This window comes from Eulemur rufifrons, chromosome 29, assembly GCF_041146395.1.
Source record: "Eulemur rufifrons isolate Redbay chromosome 29, OSU_ERuf_1, whole genome shotgun sequence".
In the NCBI taxonomy this organism is placed as follows: Eukaryota; Metazoa; Chordata; class Mammalia; order Primates; family Lemuridae; genus Eulemur; species Eulemur rufifrons.
This window is the reverse complement of record NC_091011.1, coordinates 60,133,262-60,148,807: the sequence shown is the minus strand read 5'-3', so window position 1 is coordinate 60,148,807 and position 15,546 is coordinate 60,133,262. Positions and strand designations below refer to the sequence as shown.

General features: G+C 36.9%; 1 protein-coding gene across 2 annotated transcripts in view; it reads left to right on the top strand.

Annotated features, from left to right (window-relative positions):
* Window positions 1-15,546, top strand: part of RELN (reelin) — a 447,102-nt gene that overhangs the window by 250,740 nt on the left and 180,816 nt on the right. The gene's annotated exons all lie outside the window — the stretch shown is intronic.

The following is a 15,546-nucleotide window of genomic DNA, read 5'->3' as shown; positions in this document are numbered from 1 at the left end:
GAATTGCTTTTGTGAAGTGATTTGGAGTTCTAGAAATAATGTTTAATTAAATTGTATGCAACTTCTTTGTCAAATATTGTTCCTTTACTTGGTGGCCTCTGAGATTAAAACTGAATACAACCAATTAGAAAGCATGTCTCAGTGTTCCTATTGGTCACAAGACATTTCTTATTTATTTTTTCTATTTTTTTCCATTGGAGTACTACTCAGCCACAAAAAAACAATGGTGATCTATTTTTTCTATTTTATTTTATTTTTAGATTTTTTTAAATTGTAATTATTATGGGTTCATAATAGTTGTATATGTTTATAGGGTATATGTGATGTTTTGATACAGGTTTACAGTGTCAATTAATCAAATCAGGGTAATTGGAGTATCCATCATCTCAGGCATTTATCATTTCTTTGTGTTAGGAACATTCTAATTCCACTCTTTTAGTTATTTTAAAGTATACCTTAACTTATTGCTGATTATAGTCACTTTGTTTTATCGAATAGTGTTCATTCTATCTAACTAACTATATTTTTGCACCCATTAACCATCCCCAATTTATACCTGCCTCCCCACTACCTTTCCTACCCTTTGGTAACCATCATTCTACTCTCTGTCTCCATGAGATCAATTGTTTGAATATTTAGTTCCCACATATGAGTGAGAACATGCGAGATTTGTCTTTCTGTGCTTGGCTCATTTCACTTAGCATAATGTTCTCCAGTTCTATCGATGTTGCAAATGGCAAGATTTCATTCTTTTGTGGCTACATAATATTTCAATGTGTATGTGTACTACAGTTTTGTTTTATCATTCATCTGTTGGTGGACACTTAAGTTGATTCCAAATCTTGGCTATTGTGAATAGTGCTACAGTAAACATGAAAGTGTAGATATCTTTCTGATACACTGATTTCCCCTCCTTTGGATATATACCCAGCAGTGGGATTGCTGGGTCATAATGTTACTTCTATTTTTAGTTTTTGGAGGAACCTCCATACTGCTCTCCATAGTGGTTGCACTAATTTATGTTCCCACCAACAGTATACAAGGGTTCCCCTTTCTTCACATCCTCGCTACCATTTATCATTGTCTGTCTTTTTGATAAAAGCCATTTTAACTGGGGTGAGGTGACATTTCATTTTAGTTTTGGTTTGCATTTCTCTGATGATTAACGATGTTGAGCATTTTTTTATATACCTGCTGGCCATTTGTATGTCTTCTTTTGAGAAATGTCTGTTCAGATCCTTTGCCCATTTTTTAATCAGATTATTTAATTTTTTCCTATTGAGTTGTTGGAGCACCTTATATATTCTAGTTATAGTCCCTTGTCAGATGGGTAGTTTACAAATATTTTCTCCCATTCTGTGGGTTGTCTTTTCCCTTTGTTGATTGTTTCCTTTGTTGCACAGGAGCTTTTTGGTTTGATGGGATCCTATTTGTCCAATTTTGCTTTGGTTGCCTGTGCTTTGAGGTTATTACTCAAGAAGTCCTTGTCCAGACCAATGTCCTAAAGGATTTGCCCGATGTTTTCTTTTAGTAATTTCATAGTTTTGGGTATTATATTTAAGTCTTTAATCTATTTTGATTTGATTTTTGTATTTGGCAAGAGATAAGGGTCTAGTTTCATTCTTTTATATATGGATATCCAGTTTTCTCAGCACCATTTATTGAAGAGACTGTCCCTTCCCCACTGTATGTTCTGGCACCTTTGTCAAAGATAAGTTCACTGTAGATGTATGGATTTATTTCTATGTTCTCTATTTTTGTTCCATTGGTCCATTTGTCTGTTTTTATGCCAGTACGTGCTATTTTGGTTACTCCAGCTCTGTAGCATAATTTGAAGTCAGGTAATGTGATTCTTCCAGTTTTGGCTTTGGCTATTCTGAGTCTTTTGTGGTTCCATATAAATTTTAGCATTATGTTTTCTATTTCTGTGAAGAATGTCATTGGTATTTTGATAGGGATTGCATTGAATCTGTAGATTACTTTGGGTGATATGGACATTTTAACAATATTGATTCTTCCAATCCATGAGCATGGAATATCTTTCCATTTTTTTGTGTGCCCTCTTCAATTTATTTCATCAATATTTTATAGTTTTCATTATAGAGGTCTTTCACTTCTTTGGTTAAATTTATTCCTAGGTATTTTATTTCATTTGTAGCTATTGTAAGTGTGCTTACTTTCTTGATTTCTTTTTCAGATTGTTTACTGTTGACATATAGAAATTCCACTGATTTTTGTATGTTGATTTTTTTATACTACAGTTTAACTGAATTTGTTTATCAGTTCTAACAGTTTTTTTATTTTTTGTGGAATCTTTAGGTTTCTCTAGATATAAGAATATGTTGTCTACAAACAAGGATAATTTGACTTCTTCCTTTCCAATTTGGATGCCCTTTCTTTCTTTCTCTTGCCTGATTACTCTAGCTAGAACTTCCAGTACTATGTTTAATAACTGTGGTGAAACTGGGCATCCTTGACAAAACATGTTTTAAACATTGCTTTATTATGGACTTTGATTTTGAGGGTTGTATTTGTTTGTTCAACCTACTCATTAAAAGTTTCCAAGATATTTCCATCTTAACTAAATCAAAGAGTGAGTCTAACAGCGATTGAGAGAGTGTTCTTAATTACAAAGTAAATTTATTCAAGGAAAAATTTCCAAGCACAGATAGGGTTATCTTTGGCCAAGTAATAACAGCTACTTTTTATTGGGCACTTGCTCTTCTAGGCACTTACTATTCCAGACACATATATACACACAAACTCACACACACACACACACACACACACACGAGTATATGTATTGTCTTAGCCAGTTTTCTGTTGCTGTAAGAGAATACCACAGACCGGGTAATTTATAAAGACAAAGAGTTTATTTGGCTAATGGTTCTGGAGACTGGGAAGTCCAAGGCCATGTCTCCGGCATCTGACGAGGGCCTATGTGCTGTGTCATTCCATGGCAGAAGGTGGAAGAGCAAGTAAGCATGTGAGACAGAGAGAGGAAGTTGGATTGAGCTCATCCTTTTATCAGGAGCCCACCCAAGAAAACTAACCCACTCCTGTGACAAGGGCATTAATTGATTCATGAGGACAGAGCCCTCATGACCTCTTAAAGGTTTCACCTCTTAATACCATTACAGTGGCCACTACAACATGAGATTTGGGGCAGACATTCAAACCATGGTATATGTCTACAGATAGACACATACACACACACATACACACATGGTATATCTGTGGTCTCATATAACTCGATCCTTATAAACCTGTAAAGAACATGTTATGGTACTATTTTAATCCCATTTTTCATATGTGGAAAGTGGAGCATAGAGGTGTTGAATACCTTTTCCAAAATACATCTCTCACCGGTGGCAGAATCAGGATTAAAATATAAAAATCTGACTTCAGAACTCTTGCTCTCAGTTCCCACATAGCTTTGCTCTTTCAAGTATTACATATAAACTGATAATGCTTCCTGATTATCTTATTTTTCTTCCCAACATCCACCTGTTCAATTATTTGCCCATTCCCCTGCCCCATCACTCTGGCTATAAGTTAAAAGATTTTGTTTTTCTTATATTTCTTGATCTTGCTCCAGCTTTGTTCCATGTGTACATGTTCCTTCCAGGTGACTGATTTTTTTGTACATTAGAATTTAGCAAGTTCAGCCCATGCACTGTCCACTCCCCTCTCTTCCACATTGTAATAGCTGATTTTGTTTTCAAAATTCTAGTTATTCGTCCATCTTAGGTACTGACTGATGAACTGAAGTGAACTTCAGGAGGTATAGTTATTAAAATATTTCCATTATGAGGGCAGGAGGCATTTTCAGTAACCCGTATGGGAGGTGACATAGAGAAGGGGCCATGCAACTATAAACAAAGAGAAATCAACAGTCTACTGTAGCCAACTACCTGACAAGGGTGTTAGAGCCAAGGGTCATCCAAAGAGATGCCACTGACAAAAACTCCAGTATCACTGCTTAACACAAATTACATTATGCTACCTCTATACTCAAGACTTCTGATGGCTTCCTATGTAGGCCTCTAGGATACAAGCCAAAATCTCTGTCTTGTTATTCAAGGCTCTTTCCAGTCTTGGCCCAGCCTCACTTTTCATCCTCATCTCCTGCCCACTGTGCTCTGCCATCACAAATACAATTCAGAATTTCATACTTTCATCCCTTTAGGTGTGGTTTTCCACCTTTCTTTTTTCTCTGTCTAGTAATTCTTCTCAATCCTTAGGGGCCCAGTTCAAACGCCATTGTCTCTAGCATTTTTTGCATAGCCTATGTCTTCCTCCTCTCTGTGCTAGTGCAACCATTAGGTTAAACAAACAGGACTTGGAGTGGAGACTGTCTACAGCAAACAATTCTTTTTCCAGTGACCATTCAAATTTTCTCTGACAGCTCCTTTATCCCTGCCCTGCCAAAAAAGTCATTCACTTACTCAGTTTTACTCACTATCTCAGTTTAGTATCAAATATGATTAGTTCATTCTAATAATGCAAACTCCAAGTTTCACCTATAGCTTCTCTCCTCCTCCAACCTAGATCTGTTGCAGTAGAAATGGAGATAGCAGTCAGCTCCTTCTCCCTTCCCACCACTCCCAACTAGTTTCAGCCTCTGAACCCTCCAGGGCTTGGTCTGGAGTAAAAAAAAGAGGGAAGAGTTAGGTATGATTGTGGGCTGGTGTTATTGATTCCTGGGCCTGGCAAGTGATCAAAGCTTGGCTCTCTTTAAATCTACCGATAGGTTATTTAGAAATCCTTCCACTCATCAAAGCTGGGACTTTCTCACCTGCAGTTACCCAAAGCATCTCTCAAGCAGGTCATGCATGCTTCCTCTCTTAGCATTGAACCTCTGTCTAATAAATACAACTTCTTTGTACTGAGGGCACCTTGCCCCTCCATGGAGCCCTTTGGGGCAGGACCTTAGCCTAGACTGGACTGCCTCTGTGTACAGGGGCCGATGCCTAGTCTATAGTAAATGCTTATCTAGAATCCATCATCGGGAGGAGAGTCATTACTTCTAGTGCAGCCCAGTTTTACTCCGTCACCTGTCAAGCAGCTCCAGGCACTGATCCACACCCCAAGACACACAGCATGCCCTCCAGGTGGTGTCCTTGAAGTCCCATGCACTGGGCTTGAGAGATGCCCTCCCTGTTCACATGAGCATAGGTGGGACTCATAGGTCACCAAAAACTTTCAAAATAAATCTTCTTTCTGCTGTCTAATTCCTACCCACTTCGACTTCAAGCTTGTACACCCTCAATGGGAGTGAGTGATTAAGCCATTTTACCACCTTTTTTGCTAGGTCCTTATGGTCTATCACCTCACTTGTGGAGTGAGGTGGAGTAGTTGCCATCTATTTCCTTGGGTCCTCAACCAAAACTGTGGCTAAACTAGTTCCATTTCAGCATTCTACTACACTGGTCATATACCTTTATGACAGCATTTACAACAATGCACACCGTCTGGGGGATGGACACGCTTGAAGCTCTGACTCAGATAGGGCAAAGGCAATATATGTAACCTAAACATTTTTTCCCCTGTAATATGCAGAAATAAGAAAATGCTTTATAGTTATTTATATTTTGTCTCCCTGGTTAGAATGTTAGCTTCTTAATCTTAGGGACTATTTCAACCATTTTTGAATCCCAAGTATTTAACTCATGGTAGATTGTTATACATGTTAATTAAATGAAGGAAAAGTTGGAAAAATATCAATAAGACCTAGTTTGTAAGGAAAGAAGATGAATTTTCTATTCAGTGATGACTTAAAGGCACTGAAAATGTTGTGAATGGGACTGGATATAGCACAACTATTAAAACTGCCTGGGTTCAAATCTTGCCTTTACATTTATTTAACCTTTCAGTGTCTTCACCTAAAACAGGAATAATGATAGTATACACCTCTTGTTGTCATGATTAAATAAGAAAATACAAGTGAAACCCTTAGAACAGTGCCCGGCACATAGAAAAGGCTCAATAAATGTGTATCCTGTTCATTGAAAACTGAGAATAAACTCCACAAGGAAGTAAATATAGAGGAAAATGAATAGAAAGCAAAGAATTGAGCTGACACCTTTAATTATGAGGAGGGGGAAAGTAATAGGAAGGGAAAATATGGGCTTCACAAATAATGTTATCATTATATGTCATTAAAATAATATCAAAATGAAATGTATTAATTGATGAGGTTGGACACAAATATCACCCATAGGCAATCAAAATAAGAAACACTTTTCATTGGAATTAAGCTTCAGTGCCATTCATGTAATAGGAATATTATTGGTAGTTTTTATTATTACCTGCAAGTGGTTTTTTAAATGTTACTCTTAATAAAACAAGGTAATATAGAGTAGTGACTATGTAAACTGTGTAGCTGCTGATCTTGAAAATAATATTTGAGGGTGGCAGTCCAGATAAGAATGACAAAAAATGAATCTTTGTTATTCATAGTACATATTTCTCTTGTCTTTAGATATTTCTTTCCGTTTTTTTGGGAATATTAATCCATTTCACCTGAGCCTATTCTTTATCTCAAGCAGGGCAGAATGAGACAAGACCAAATACAGTAATTAGCATAAGGAGTTTATATGATCTGGAGAATTGCAATTATAGGTCACCAGTTTAAATCTGCCCTGGGTTGATAGAAGGCCATTACCATCTGTTGCCTTCTTAGTAATTAATATGAAATAGATGTACCACACGCTCAGCCTTTAATGTGGAACCTGGCCTTATGCTACTTGTGCTTTTTGATTTGTGGTTGGTAAGCTGAGGAAGACAGTATGTGATCACAGAATTAATGTATTCTTTCTATATAGCCATCTATGTTTCTCTTTCTTTTTCCAAGTTCATGGCCTTGCATTATTCATCTTTTGAGTTTTTTTTTTCCAGAGACCTTGCCCATGTGGAAGAAAAGGTGCACCATATTCTTATTGTGCTTCTAATTACTATCATAATTTTTTATTTCCCACAAATCCCTAAGCAGCCATTTGTTCACCACCAAGTAGGTGGGGCTTTAAATGCCAATAAATATAGTGCTGCAAGCCCAGAAGCTCCCCAGGGCACCTCTCTCATTAGTAATCTCCCAGAGTAAGCAGATCATGCACTCAGCAAGGCAAGGAACCTGAAACTCACTCAGTATTAAATCACCTGTCTTAATTATTGGTTACAATGATTTTGCCACCTTTTACAGAATATTGTATTCTTTTTTTGTACTTTTGTGTATGATTTCTACATAATCAAGTATTTTTTCAGTTGTTCTTATTCTCAAAATACTGGGTATAGCGTGTCAGTTCTTCTGCAGCTGCTAGAATAGCTGTTGGTACCATGGCAGTGCCTCTACCAGGTGGGTGTTTTTGCACCACATTTAAGAGTGAGAGTGGCCAGGTGTGGTGGCTCATGCCTGTGATCCCAGCACATTGGGAGGCTGATGCAGGAGGTCTGCTTGTGGCCAGGAGTTCAGGACCAGCCTGGGCACCATGGTGAGATCCTCTCTCTACAATAAAATAAACATAATAAAAAAAAAGAGATAGCCTGTAGTTCTAGCTACTTGGGAGACTGAGGCAGAAGGATCACTTAACCCAGGAGTTCAGGGCTGCAGTGAGTTATGAGTGTGCCACTGCACTCCAGCCTGGGTGACAGAGTAAGACTCTATCTCAAAAAAAAAAAAAAAAAAAAATAATGTGAACCACATTCTTTCTCCCTGAAGTGGGGGAATGATTAATCTCAAGAAATTTCTGATGCACCAACCCTGTGAGAATGGTCTTCGTTTTGCCATCAAGGATTAAAGGATATGAACTGATTCTTTGGGTTTGGCTCCTTCCATTTAAGAATCAAGATGTAGCATTTCACCTTGGGTGGAATTCTCATATCCGGGAATGATATTTACAGTAGCATGAACACTGCATAGATACTGGATAATAAGAATAAATAGTAGTAACCACACTTGTGATGAATAATAGTAATAACAATAGTGATAGTACTAGTGTTGATAGCATTTCATGAATGCTTTGTAGGTGCCAGCATTATAAGGAAGGCTTTGCCATCAGGTTTTGTATAATATCTGTAGTAAATGAACATTGAGTGTCTGCAAAACCCTGGGTTCTCAGTGTTCGATTTTCCTTAGTCACTCTTGAAGCATCTGGGAAGTCCATCAAAGTCATCTCTTTTCAACTTCTCAAACACGCATCCTGCAATCTGACAATATTCTTAATTTCCAGTTCAAAGAAAAACATTCAATGTAAGTTTTCAGGGAGTCAGCCTGGAGCTGCTGCAGCTGCCTGCTTTCCATAAGCCACCATCAAAGAGAAGCCCTGGAAAGGTCAAAGAAGCACTTCCAGGAGAACCCAGGGAAAATTGATTTGGAAAGAGCAGGGAGTGGGGGTTTTTGTTGTTACTTTTTGTTTTCCTCATCCTTTAGTAGTGAAACAGACTTTCCGAATGGATCAATATGCCATGGAGGTAAATATTGTCAGGCAGCTGATTCATTTTGCTTGCTTGTTTATGCTCATCTTTGGTGGCAGCCAAAATTTTTATTTTGAAAGCGTGAATCATCCGTGACCACTTGATATCTCTGTGTGTGCATGAGTGTGTGCGAATGAGAGAGAGAAGAAGAGAGAGAGCACTTTGCTCACTCACCATTAATAAATGTTTATATCTGCCCAGCTAGGCTGGTTACCTTCAGCTTGCAAAGGCATAAATCACTGGCTTCTGTCAACTCTGGAATTGACCCACAGATTAAATGCAGATCACTGTGAGATAGGTCCTGCTCCACATATTTTTTATTTTTAAGAAATCTTCCTACTCTGATTGCTGTGCCTGCACCTGCTAATCTTTTTCTATTTATTGCCCTGGTTTGTTGTGAGGATAGCAAAAAAATCCCAGATTACCTCTTCTACACGTTTATATCAACTTGTGTTGGGAAGTAAATCAGCGCTGTCACAGATTCTGTTATGAAGGTTTGTCCTTTTAGAATAGGCTGTGATTTGATCACATGCATTTAAAAGAAATTCCCTTAAAAGTAATTTATTGAATTTTGCAAATTTATACCAAGGATTTGGAGTAACTAAGTTATAGAATTTAGAAGGGTCATATCTTAATCTTTTCTCTACTACTACTTTGAGTTTGACTGCTTCCCCTTTACCACATGTACTATTGATAAATATCCAATAATAAAGACAATTTTGCTACTTTAACAAACACCACAAGGCTCTATGAAGACAATAGCCATTTGGTAAATCAACAACCCACTAAGAGGAAGCATTAAGTCAGAACAGGAGTCTATGAATTTTCTTATTGCTCTTATACATTAATGCATTTGCCATGTTCTTGTCCCAGTAGACACTAGGCAAGTCTCCAGTCCTGAATAAGAATTGAAGCTTTCATTCTGGGCTTTTGCTGTCACACCTAATACTATTATCACATTAGTAATAATAATTAGTGTTATTACTAATATAATATTAGTAATAGTATTATCACTATCACAAATTGCTGAATCATCAATGGAGAAAAAGGTCATTATGTTCAAATAATGAAAAAATATAAATTAATTTGTCTGAAAATTTTAAAGTCTTAACACAAGTTAAGGCTAATGAAAAAGAATCTAAGATAAATGGTGAAAGAGAAGATCACACTCATTTTTAAACCTATTTTTTTGAAATATAACACCCTGGCAGAACAATACCTGCCTACTAGAATGCTCAATTTGTCTTCCATGCAGTGTGCCATTAGGCACCTCAGAAAAGGGTTTCAACAATTCATTTGATGATTTTATTTCCTCAGAGTAAAGGACAAATAAGAGAAAATCAGATTTGCTTTCCAGAAAAGTGCTTTACAGATCACTGTTCTGGAAACTATACTCTGTAACTTGAGGGATGGATTTGAGTACTGGCTTTCTAATGAGGATAAACCTGAGCTCAGTCAGACTTGTGGCTAGTCCATGTTCCCATGTCTTTTTCCGTTAAGAATCGGAACGTTAACTATGATTTCCTGGCCAGATTCCAGCTTGGTTAATTGCATGCTGTCTACCTAAATTCCCTTTGCTTGGGGTGTTCTTCACTTTAGATTGTGTTGCACTTATTGTCATGTTTCCCCCAGAGGTGAGTACATGATATTGTAGAATGAGCCAGAATATAATTTGTTAAGCTAATAAGAGTACTTTGGGGATGAAGGGTTAAATGTAAGTAGTGTGCTTTTCACAATTTCCCCCAATGAGGCCTATTTGTACAGTAATTAATGTGGAATAGCATTAGTGAAACATGGAAATGAGCCAGATCACCCTGACAAGAGTGGCAATAACACAGAAACAACTAATTTTGATAAATTATGCAGAAGATAATCATTTAAACAAATACCCACAGCCTCCCTGCCTAATTAATGCACCTTTTGTTTTGTTTTGTTTTGTTTTTTTGGTCTGAAGCTGCCACATTTAATCACTAATTGGGTTAACACAACATCCAGTAGGTGAACTTTATTTTATTCCATATGTACATTTGAAACATAGTAACATTTTCTATCTTCTTTGTACCTACCACACCACCTAGCACAATAACTTGCATAGTGACGTTCATTAAAGTAAGGTTTGTTAAATGAACAAATCGAGATTGGGGGCAAAAAAATGGGGATGGAAATAGCATTTACAGATTTCTTAAGATTCAGCAGTGCCTAGGGTAGGCATGTTCCCTACAATATTTCATGTAAGCCTTGCAATTATCCCCATTTCACAGACAAAGAAACAGAGGCTCAGAGTTCCCAAATGGCTTCCCCAAGATCAAACAGCTTTGAGTTTCAAAGCCAAATCTGTTGTACTCTGTATGAAACCTGGCCCCTTCACTCCACGTTATCTTGCAGGCTCCCACGTCTGGCATCTTTGGCCTTAATTTGAGGAGGCAAGTCTGAAAACCTCAGACATTGTGAAAGTCAAGTTGATCCCCAAAGACAAGGTTAACAACTGCCCTATGGAATTTTACATTGTTATTCTTCCTCTCATTACTCCAATTCAAATCTGTCAGTATTGCCATTTTAGAGTTGTCATAACCATTGCCAAGTAATTATACACTTGTCACAAAATATACCATAAATTGAATCTTTGTAAATCTTAGTACAAAGTGATTCAAATGTGAATGCTTAATGAATCCAGAAAATAATGAGAAAAAACATTCTTTAAGCTCCCAAAAATTCACTTACCATGGTTGAATCTATTGTGTTGACTAGAGAAAATGCACTTTAGCCCTCCTGCACCTGGACTGTGTTCATAGCCAAATTTTCCGTTTTTTAACTGGCATTAAATTACCTGGAAATTGAATGTGTGCAAAATGATAAAAATTCATTTTGCCTCACGAGAGAAGTTATTCTGTTCCTATTTTAATTTTTCTTTTTTAACAAATAACATGAAAGTTTATACCTTTAAAGACCATTGACCCAGGATGTAGGTAATATGTATTTCTATATGGTAATCTATATCGCACAGTAAAAGACTTAAGAGACACAATGATATGTAGGCTGTAAGTCCGTTTCCAACTACACAGCACACATCTCACTTTAATCCAGAAATTCCTATCCCAGTATATTTTGTTTCCAGCCAGACAGTGGCTAATTTATGGCTCTGCCAACAATGCCATTTTAATTAATTTTATTCATCTTATTTCTCTTTCCTCTGTTCCTCATATCTCATCTGTTTGCATTGCCTAGATTTTAATTAAAAAACCTCTCCTCTCTAAGGAGCAATCTGAAGTGGCAAAAATAATCACTTAAAATATTACAGTCATTAAAAAATTGGCTGTGGTGGAAGCCATGCATTTTCAATTTTCCTACAAATGATGTTTTAGCTTTCTTTTAAAGCGCACTTTGTATCTGAATTGTCTGCCACCAGCCAGCTTGGCTATCAAAAATGGTCTTCCAGCTGGGTGGGCTGAGTGACAACTCCTTAATGGAGGAAATGGATGGCTCTCTGCTCGTGTGGAGGGGAAGGCATACCAGGCAGATTTCATTCCATCTGCCACCAGCTCTCTGCAAGCTGGCATTGCCCAAATGCCCCATATACTCATTCCAACAAAAAAGGATATCATCAAAAAATAAATTGTAAGGCTACAGATGCCTGAAAGAATCATCAGGGCCATTAGACCCCAGGGAGATAATATAAAGAGGTGCCTCAATGTTCATCTCTGATGAAAACCTAATAAAACAATGGTGGAGGCAATTGTAAGTACTTTTACAAGTACAGAGGTGAAGTCATTAACATTTTCAGCAGAGTAGAGGGAGCAACCTTAGAAAAACGCTATCCTGAATTGTGGCCAAGGACTTGTTATATTGAGGAATTTGCACTGATGTTTCCTGTTGATGATTTTCTGAATGACAAATTCTTGTTACTTAGTTACACTGTGTTCTGCTTGTCAAATAAAGGAAATCCATTTAGCAGAAAACTAGGAAAATATTTTTGATTGACAAAGAGAAACACATAAGGATTATACTTAAGGGATTTAAAAAATTGGAATTCTGCTAGTACTTCAAAGGCTAAAGTGTATGTCATTGATCAGTACTAAAATAATGAAACAAGTACAAATTATAATTAAGCTAATCTATGAGAGGAGGGCTATAAATATAAAGGAAAATTTAGAGTCATGTGCAGAATTTATACCTTTATTTTACCCAAAATAAATGCTTAGTTACCTGATACATACTTACCATAAGTCAATCAAAAGCTATAACTTAGGAAGTCACATGTAATTTATAATCATTTGCTCAAGAATATCTGGTGGATTTTCATGATGCTCATAATAAAATAGTCCTGAATTCCAAAATATTCTTGTTTTTATCATATTAAGAGCTCATGCATCTCACAAAGTTACACATTTGTTTTTGAAGTTGTTTAGGTTTTAATTGTTATTGCATATAAATGATATAAGTTTGAATAGATGCTGAACAAAAATAGCTAGGTTTTAAAATTGAGAGCAATTTCCTGAAATTCCTTTTATACTTTCAATGCACATTTGATGTGGATTTTTAACACAGTACAGCAACGTTACACAATGCAAGTTCATCTATAAGAAAAATGGTATCAGGCATCTTGCATTAAGTTTTCCTGTTTTGGGAGACTATTTGGTAATCTGCCAAAATTTGAAGGAAGGCTTTTGAAGTTCTAATTGATGGTTATATCTGCCCTGAAAATAAATGAATGTTTTCCATATTTTTACCATATTGTATTGTGGGGCACATTCTTGTGCATTTTGCTAAAGGTTTTAAGTTGATCTGACGAATTTTAATGACTATTCTGATGAGAAGCAGTTAAAAATAGATTTAAATACTCTCCTATTTTTCTGTCAACTACTGCTAAGGGTATGGAATATATTATATAAAAATTTTTGGAAAAAGTATGTATTCAGAAATAATGATTATGTTGTAGCACTTAGAAGTTTGAATAAAATACTTCCTTATATATTATTTGTGCTTCTAACAATATCTCTAGGGAATAGATATTATTGGTTCCATTCTACAGCCTAAGAAACTAAGGCCTAGAGGGGTTAAATGACTTGCACAAATCCATAGCCTTTAAGTAGAGAAAATGCATTGGAACATGTCTTCTGATTCTAACCCCCAAACCCCTCGAGGGATGGGTAGTAACTGAGTTTTCAGTCCTTAACATCTTGATTGTTTTTGGTTCCAATTTTCATTGTTTTCCAACCTTAATTGCTTCAATTTATACAAGCGCTGAATTAATTAGAGTTTAGGAAGAAGTTCAAGCAACGCCTAACCAAGCAGGTCATGGATTCCCATTCAGAGACAGATGCAGATCAAAAACAAGCAGAGGCCCAGGGACTCTGTCTCAATCTGAAGGCATCCAGGCATAAATTCTTAGTTTGGAGAGCATTTAAGAAGCCAGGCTAATTCCAAAACACTGAACACCCTGTGACCAACCCTAAAATAGAATTAACATGAAACTCTGACTTGCCTTGTAATCAATTTAGGGATCCTCAGAATGAGAATCCTAAACTGGCTCCCTACCCTGCCTAGCACTCCTAAGTTCAAAGCCTGTGTAAAATCAACTTCTTACAAAGGGGGACTCAGTAGGCCCATTGCTCTCAAATAGTTTGGGAAATCGCTGGTTTCACACAAACTATCCCTGATTTTATAGGCCCAGTATTACACTGCTGGCTCGTATATCTTTAAAAGAGTATCTTATTATCACTTCAAACCTTGAAAACATCGGGTTTTACTCAGAATGGCAGAGGCAGAAATCATATCTTGATCCCTTAGCATGGTGGAAAGCAGGGCAAGCCATCCGTAGCTGTGGGTGTGTGTTCTGTGCATCTCTAGGTCCTGCCACGCAGACAGTGACAGCCCCATCATGCTAAGAATTAGGGAACATTGAATCTCGTCTCGCTGAGAGGTGGCTGCTTACTTAGGGTGTGTTACAGCATTTCCTTGGCAATGTGTCACTATACTAAGACTGTAAAGCCTGCCTCTACACCCAAAAGGACATTGGGCTTATGTGGGAGGGGAGAATAGAGCTGACTGTGACCCTCTCCTTAAACTCGACAGACAGGATTAGGATGTTTTCAGTGCAAAGGCTACAACTGACTGTTATAAACCAGTGCCCTGTTTGTTTGGATTTAGTTTTGGTATTGAGTATTGTTCATTTACTATAAATTGGTAAAGAACAGCTCCATAGAGCTTACAAAACTATGTCAAAAACTATACCATTCTCACTTTCATGGAAACTTGTCAAGACAGATCCCACGAGTTTTTAGATCCTACTAATAGGAAAATTGGTTAACACTCAATTAAAATGAGTGTTAATTTTTTTTATGTTGCTTTCTGTACACTTGCTATGGTAAATATTACTTGTTTTTCTTATGCTAGCACTGTTGTGGTTGTAGAGAAAAAAATGTATATGTGATAACTAATTTTCAATAGTTGTACAATTGCAAATGGTCTGTTCAACTGCCAAATGTGTTTGGTAACAGCAAAATAGCCAATGAAAAATGAAAAGATTTTTTTTTTTTTTGATACAAGCTCTCACTCTATTGCCCAGGCTAGAGTGCAATGGCATCATCATAGCGTAATGCATCTTCAAACTCCTGGGCTCAGCCTTTCAAGTAGCTACCACCTCACCTGAATAATTTTTTTTTTTTTAAATTTTTGTAGAGATAGGGTCTCTGTGTGTTGCTCAGGCTGCTCTCAAGCTCCTGGCCTCGAGCAATCCTCCCACCTTGGCCTCCAAAAGTGCTAGGATTATAGTTATGAGCTGCTCCTGGCTGAAAAGTTTCTCTAAAATATGCTTTCACTTTTCTCCTATATCAACACATTAATTTTCAGCTAGACTGGGATTTTTGAAAGAAAGATTCTGTATTGTTTTACTTCATTATAAACACCTCCCTCTCAGTACCTTACTCAGTGCCTTCTATGTAATGAATATAGCATGATTATAGTTAATAATAGTGTATTGTATTCAGGATTTTTGCTAAATGAATAGATCATAGCTGCTGTTATCACAGGGAGGAAAAATGGGTAATTATGTGAGATGGTTGTTATGTTAATTTG